Raw genomic sequence first — 7,500 nt, 5'->3', positions numbered from 1 at the left:
TACCTTTGTTTGCACATATGAACTTTTATGTATTATCCATATAGGGCCTGTCAAAAGATTGGAGTCTTTTAGCATTTTTGATAGACACATGCATGTTCCTGTTATGTATATACAACAAACTAGATCATTCAATACTATGATTATTTACTTTGATTAAACAAATATATAAATGCACACATCTTAATCTTTATTTTAATTAAAAAATCTTCCCTTAGCATAAAAAACAGCTTTACACACTCTTGGCATCTGGGCAGTCAACATTATGCTGAAATACTTTGCCATGCTGTTTTGTCCTTGTGTCCTTTGGCAGTTGGGTATTTCTTCCTGACCTTGCGATTTACTTCATACCGGAGAAGTACAGTGTGATTTAGGTCCAGTGACAGATTGCCATCATTCCATGACAGATAACACTCTAGCAGACTGTTTGGTCTTCAAATGATGCATACAGAGCTTGGACATATGCTTCAGGTCATTGTCTTGTATGGTGGAGTTGGTTCCAATTACCTGCAGCCCAGACAGAATTGGATGGTGTTGAAGCATGGAATGGTGGCCACGTTGGTTCAAATTCTTTTCACCCTGAATAAGACTTTAATCTTTCATGCTTCTAAACATCCCTAAACCATAAATCTTCCACCTCCTTGTTTGACTGTGGGTGTGATGCCGTCTGTTAACATCTTCTCTCCTGTTCTCCATCTTACATAAGTTCTTCTGTTAGTAAAGATTGTGCTCATCAGTCCAAAGAACTTTATTCCAGTTATTTAGTGTCCAATTCTTGTTTGTTTTTGGCTACTTTTGACAGGCTGTCTGTATAACTTATAAAAATAAGTATTTGAACACCCTGCTATTTTGCAAGTTCTCCCACTTAGAAATCATGGAGGGGTCTGAAATTGTCATCGTAGGTGCATGTCCACTGTGAGAGACATAATCTAAAAAAAAAATCCAGAAATCACAATATATGATTTTTAAACTATTTATTTGTATGATACAGCTGCAAATAAGTATTTGAACACCTGTCTATCAGCTAGAATTCTGACCCTCAAAGACCTGTTACTCCGCCTTTAAAATGTCCACCTCCACTACATTTGCTATCCTAAATTAGATGCACCTGTTTGAGGTCATTAGCTGCATAAAGACACCTGTCCACCCCATACAATCAGTAAGAATCCAACTACTAACATGGCCAAGACCAAAGAGCTGTCCAAAGACACTAGAGACAAAATTGTACACCTCCACAAGGCTGGAAAGGGCTACAGGGAAATTGCCAAGCAGCTTGGTGAAAAAAGGTCCACTGTTGGAGCAATTATTAGAAAATGAAGAAGAAGAAGCTAAACATGACTGTCAATGTCCCTCGGACTGGGGCTCCATGCAAAATCTCACCTCGTGGGGTCTCAATGATCCTATGGAAGGTGAGAAATCAGCCCAGAACTACACGGGAGGAGCTGGTCAATGACCTGAAAAAAGCTGGGACGACCGTTTCCAAGGTTACTGTTGGTAATACACTAAGACGTCATGGTTTGAAATCATGCATGGCACGGAAGGTTCCCCTGCTTAAACCAGCACATGTCCAGGCATGTCTTAAGTTTGCCAATGACCATTTGGATGATCCAGAGGAGTCATGGGAGAAAGTCCTGTGGTCAGAGGAGACCAAAATAGATCTTTTGGGTCATAATTCCACTAAACGTGTTTGGAGGAAGAAGAATGATGAGTACCATCCCAAGAACACCATCCTTACTGTGAAGCATGGGGGTGGTAGAATCATGCTTTGGGGGTGTTTTTCTGCACATGGGACAGGGCGACTGCACTGTATTAAGGAGAGGATGACCGGGGCCATGTATTGCGAGATTTTGGGGAACAACCTCCTTCCCTTAGTTAGAGCATTGAAGATGGGTCGAGGCTGGGTCTTCCAACATGACAATGACCCGAAGAACACAGCCAGGATAACCAAGGAGTGGCTCTGTAAGAAGCATATCAAGGTTCTGGTGCGCCCTAGCCAGTCTCCAGACCTAAACCCAATAGAGAATCTTTGGAGGGAGCTCAAACTCTGTGTTTCTCAGTGACAGGCCAGAAACCTGACTGATCTAGAGAAGATCTGTGTGGAGAAGTGGGCCAAAATCCCTCCTGCAGTGTGTGCAAACCTGGTGAAAAACTACAGGAAACGTTTGACCTCTGAAATTGCAAACAAAGGCTCCTGTACCAAATATTAACATTGACTTTCTCAGGTGTTCAAATACTTATTTGCAGCTGTATCATACAAATAAATAGTTAAAAAAATCATATATTGTGATTTCTGGATTTTTTTTTATTTTATTTTTTTTTATTATGTCTCTCACAGTGGACATGCACCTACGATGACAATTTCAGACCCCTCTATGATTTCTAAGTGGGAGAACTTGCAAAATAGCAGGGTGTTCAAATACTTATTTTCCTCACTGTAAATATATGCAGAATACAACTTGTAGTAAATGGATGATCCGCTGTGGCGACCCCTAATAGGAGAAGCAAAAAGAAGAAGAAGAAGAAGAAGAAGAAGAAGAAGAAGAAGAAGAAGAAGAAAAAAACCTTGTAGTGAAATGAAAAACTTCTGTTTGTCTGTATGTGTGGTCTGACTAAAAACACAATATCTTATTCACATTCCATTGAAATCATTTGCTCAGCAATACAAACGGACTGAATCTAATTGGGTAAATGGGTAAATTTTAAAGTGTACTTGACCAATTAATCCAATATGTGTTTAACAAGATCTTCCACACCATATCTCATAGTTTTGACTTTTTATACAGGAGAATTGTCATGCTGGAACAGTTTTGGGTCTCCAAATTCAAATATACACTTTTAACTTTAACACTGTAAGAGTGGAGAAGGAGAACCCAATACTTTTCTCTCTCTCTCTCTCTCTCTCTCTCTCTCTCTCTCTCTCTCTCTCTCTCTCTCTCTCTCTCTCTTTATATATATATATATATATATATATATATATATATATATATATATATATATATATATATATATATATATATATATATATACACACACACACACACACACTCACCGGTCACTTTAATAGGTACACCTGTCCAACTGCTCGTTAACGCAAATTTCTAATCAGCCAATCACATGGCAGCAACTCAATGCATTTAGGCATGTAGACATGGTCAAGACGATCTGCTGCAATTCAAACCGAGTGTCAGAATGGGAAAGAAAGGTGATTTAAGTGACTTTGAACGTAGCATGGTTGTTGGTGCCAGACGGGCTGGTCTGAGTATTTCAGAAACTGCTGATCTACTGAGATTTTCACGCACAACTATCTCTAGGGCTTACAGAGAATGGTCAGAAAAAGAGAAAGTATCCAGTGAGGATATAAACGCAAATGCCTTTTTGATGCCAGAGGTCAGAGGAAAATGGCCAGACTGGTTCGAGCTGATAGAAAGGCAACAGTAACTCAAATAAACACTCATTACAACCGGGGTATGCAGAAGAGCATCTCTGAACGCACAACACGTCGAACCTTGAGGCGGATGGGTGAAGCAGCAGAAGACCACACCAGGTGCCACTCCTGACAGCTAAGAACAGGAAACTAAGCCTACAATTCGCACAGGCTCACCAAAATTGGACAATAGAAGACTGGAAAGCGTTGCCTGGTCTGATGAGTCTCGATTTCTGCTGCAACATTCGGATGGTAGAGTCAGAATTTGGCGTCAACATGAAAGCATGGATCCATCCTGCCTTGTATCAACGGTTCAGGCTGGTGGTGGTGGTGTAATGGTGTGGGGGATATTTTCTTGGCACACTTTGGGCCCATTAGAACCAATTGAGCATCGTGTCAACGCCACAGCCTACCTGAGTATTGTTCATGTTTGGCAAACTTCAGACAGGCCTGGAGATGTGCTGGCTTAAGCAGGGGGACCTTGCGTGCACTGAATGACAGTAACGGTGAAATGTGTTACTAATTGTAACAGTTGAGACTGTGGTCCCAGTTCTCTTCAGGTCATTGACGAGGTCCCTCAGTGCAGTTTTAGACTGATCCCTCACATTCCTCAGGATAATTGATACTCCACGAGGCAAGATCGTGCATGGCGCCCCAGTCCAAGGGAGATTGTCAGTCATCAGTCATAATTTATTCCATTTTCTAATAATTGCCTTCTCACCAAGCTGTTTACTTATTGTCCTGTAGCCCATCCCAGCCTTGTGCAGGTCTTCAATTTTGTCCCTAGTGTCCTTAGACAGCACTTTGGTTTTGCCCATAATGGAGAGGTTAGAATTGAATTGATTGAGTGTGTGGACAGGTGTATTTTATACAGGTAACAAGTTCAAACTGGTGCAATTAATACAGGAAATGAGTGAAGGATATCAAATACTTATTTGCCTCACTGTACAAACATACGTATATACATACGTATATACATACATACATACATACATACATACATACATACATACATGCATACATACATACATACATACATACATACAGATTCTGTTGATGCTGATGTACTTTAACTTGAGCAGCAGTTAGAAAGTTTGAGGTGTTGTCCTCTCAGAGGAATTTTGTGCTAGCATTCATCCAGCATGCTCAGGGAAAACTGGTCAACAAATCAGCCCAGAAGTTCAGATCACCAACACAAAGCTATCTGAGCTAAAGTAACAGTGAGCAACAGCACCTGGAGACTCTTTCACAACAAGCACAACTATTCCAGATCACCACTTAGTGCTCATGCATTATTTTTACTATTAATTATTAATTTAAGCTAAGACTATTGCCTTTCATATGTTTTCTTTTCAGTTGTAAATTTCACTGATTTATTGTTCATGATAGTTAGTGAAAATTTTGTGGTCTAAGAAAAATTAAAAACGAGATAAAACTTGGTCTTCAACACCCATCAGCCACTGCACCCTCACATGGCTTGGCCACATATATGTGATCATTTGTTACAGGGTTGTTGTTTTTTTATGATTTTGGGGGGTTTTGCTTCTCATGTCCATGTTTCTTTGTGAAAAAAGTGTTTTACAATTTAAATCAAAAGAACATCTACATTTTCAGCCACTCCCCACTCCTTACATAACAGTCGTTAATTATTTTACTTTTAACAGCACACTCTGTTTAACGACCTACAAGAATTTTGACTTAATATACTAAAGAAGGCAAAACTAATCCTGACACTGAGTTTCATAAATTGGTTTGATTATGCTAATTTTATGCTGAAATAATCCCAAAAAGAATGGGTTTACAAGCTAAACATGGAAACATTTCACTGTTCAGGAATAACATTTAAGTTTCTTTTGCTACAACATAGGTCACCAAAACATCCATGGCTTCACTTAAACTCTTTTCTATTCCATACTGATTCAGATAAACAGTTCACCCCTGTCTGATACAGGTGTGATGCAAGCAGGAATAAGATCTCATATCAGCTCATATGGACAAACAAAAGAATGTGGATTGTCAACCCAGGGCACCTCGCTGGCAATCAGATGCAAATTAGTTTGTGGTTTCTGCAGTGAAACCATATGCACATGCAAGGCGGTTTGAATCTCTGGCAATATTTCCTTGAATTGTCACATCGATCATACTTATTATTGCCTTGTATCACTATAAATTTAAATAGCAAAAAAAACACAGTAAAGTAATGGCCCAGTTACAATCAGCAATGTATATGATCTCCAGTATGAACACCAATAAGATCCGGATATGTGGATCAGAGTGTTGTTGTGTATTATAAACTCCACCACCCAATTTGGCACGTAGGTACGCGTTATGCATGTACTCTGGCAGCTGATAATAACTCCTCACAGTGTGCTTGCGCTTGTGTAGATAGAGCCTATCACTGCTTACTCCGTGGGTGTGTTCACACACAGGCAACGTTTCAATACTTCAACGAACGAGACAGACTTCAAGTTCAAATAATGCGTCAAAATTTCACCGATGCATCCATATGAACCTCTGGTTTTGTAATAGCAAAAGATATACTGCAGGTACCAGTCATCTTACTCATAGCGTCTGTAATTTATTGTAGGCTTGAGATCAAAAATTCAAAATCTGATTTTCATCTAAAGGTGTTTATTTGTTTTCTCTCACTTGAGTGTTGCTTCTCTGTTCTTACGTATTTAAAGTTCTTGTACTTGCTAATAAAAAAGAAAGAAAAACTTTTTATTTACTTGTGCAATGCAGTCACACTTATTTGCATATTTTATGAGAATTTAAAAAAACATGTTTTTATGTAATAAACATTATGTCTATTAGTGGTGCAACAGTACACGTATTCGTACTGAAATTTTTCAGTGCAGGACGTTCAGTCCGGTACACATATGTACCGAATGCATCCTTTTCAAAACATAGTTGATGTCTTCATTCCTTACTGAGTTTCCTCAGTAACGTATTAAGTAGCAGACCACATGTTTGTTTAGTCTCCGCCTTTCACTTTGCTAAAATAAGTAGAACAGTTAAGTAGATCATATCTTTTAGAAATGTATCTTTTAAATGTGAAAGACACACACACGTATATACACATCTGTATTACCACAATTGAGGACTAACAAATGTAAACTTATTACAATTTCTCCATTTATTTAATTTTATCTAATCAATTTAATTTGTGCCAACTTCATTGATTACTCAATTTAATCAATTAAGTAATGTGTATTGCATAAATTTAAATTATTCTATTTTTATTCAAAAAATATTATAACATTATTTTATATTTAATTTAACCAAGCAGGTATTTTTATTTAAAATTGTTAAAAAAATGTAAACTGTTAACATGTTGATCACAAATAATAATAATAATAATAATAATAATAATAATAATAATAATAATAATAATAATAATAATAATAATAATAGGGGAGTGGTGGCTCCAGCGGTTAAGGCGCTGGGTTGCCGATCGGAGGGTCTGGGGTTCGAGCCCCGGTATCACCAAGCTGCCACTCTTGGGCCCTTGAGCAAGGCCCTTAACCCTCTATGCTCCAGGGGGTCCCTTACGAGGGAAATATCAAGGTCCGTGACGTGGGGCCGCCTTCCCGTGGGCTCACCACATGCAGGAGGGACCGTAAGGGACGGTGCTGTGAGGATTGGGCAGCAGTCGAAGGCGGGGGCCTGCTTAGACTGCTGCCCCCGTGACCCGAATTACGGATAAGCGGGAGTGAATGAATGAATGATAATAATAATAATAATAATAAAAGTAATAATAATAATAAATAATACAAACCCGATTCCAAAAAAAGTTGGGACACTACAAATTGTGAATAAAAAAGGAATGTAATAATTTACAATCTCATAAACGTATATTTTATTCACAATAAAATATAGATATTAACATATCAAACGTTGAAAGTGAGACATTTTGAAATGTCATTCCAAATATTGGCTCATTTTGGATTTCATGAGAGCCGGAAAAGTTAAATGTACATATAAGGAACAGCTGGAGGACCGATTTGCAACTTATTAGGTCAATTGGCAACATGATTGGGTATAAAAAGAGCCTCTCAGAGTGGCAGGATCACCAATTC

The sequence above is a fragment of the Silurus aristotelis genome (assembly GCF_946808225.1).
Source record: "Silurus aristotelis genome assembly, chromosome: 17".
In the NCBI taxonomy this organism is placed as follows: domain Eukaryota; kingdom Metazoa; phylum Chordata; class Actinopteri; order Siluriformes; family Siluridae; genus Silurus; species Silurus aristotelis.
Note: the sequence above shows the minus strand (reverse complement) of the source record.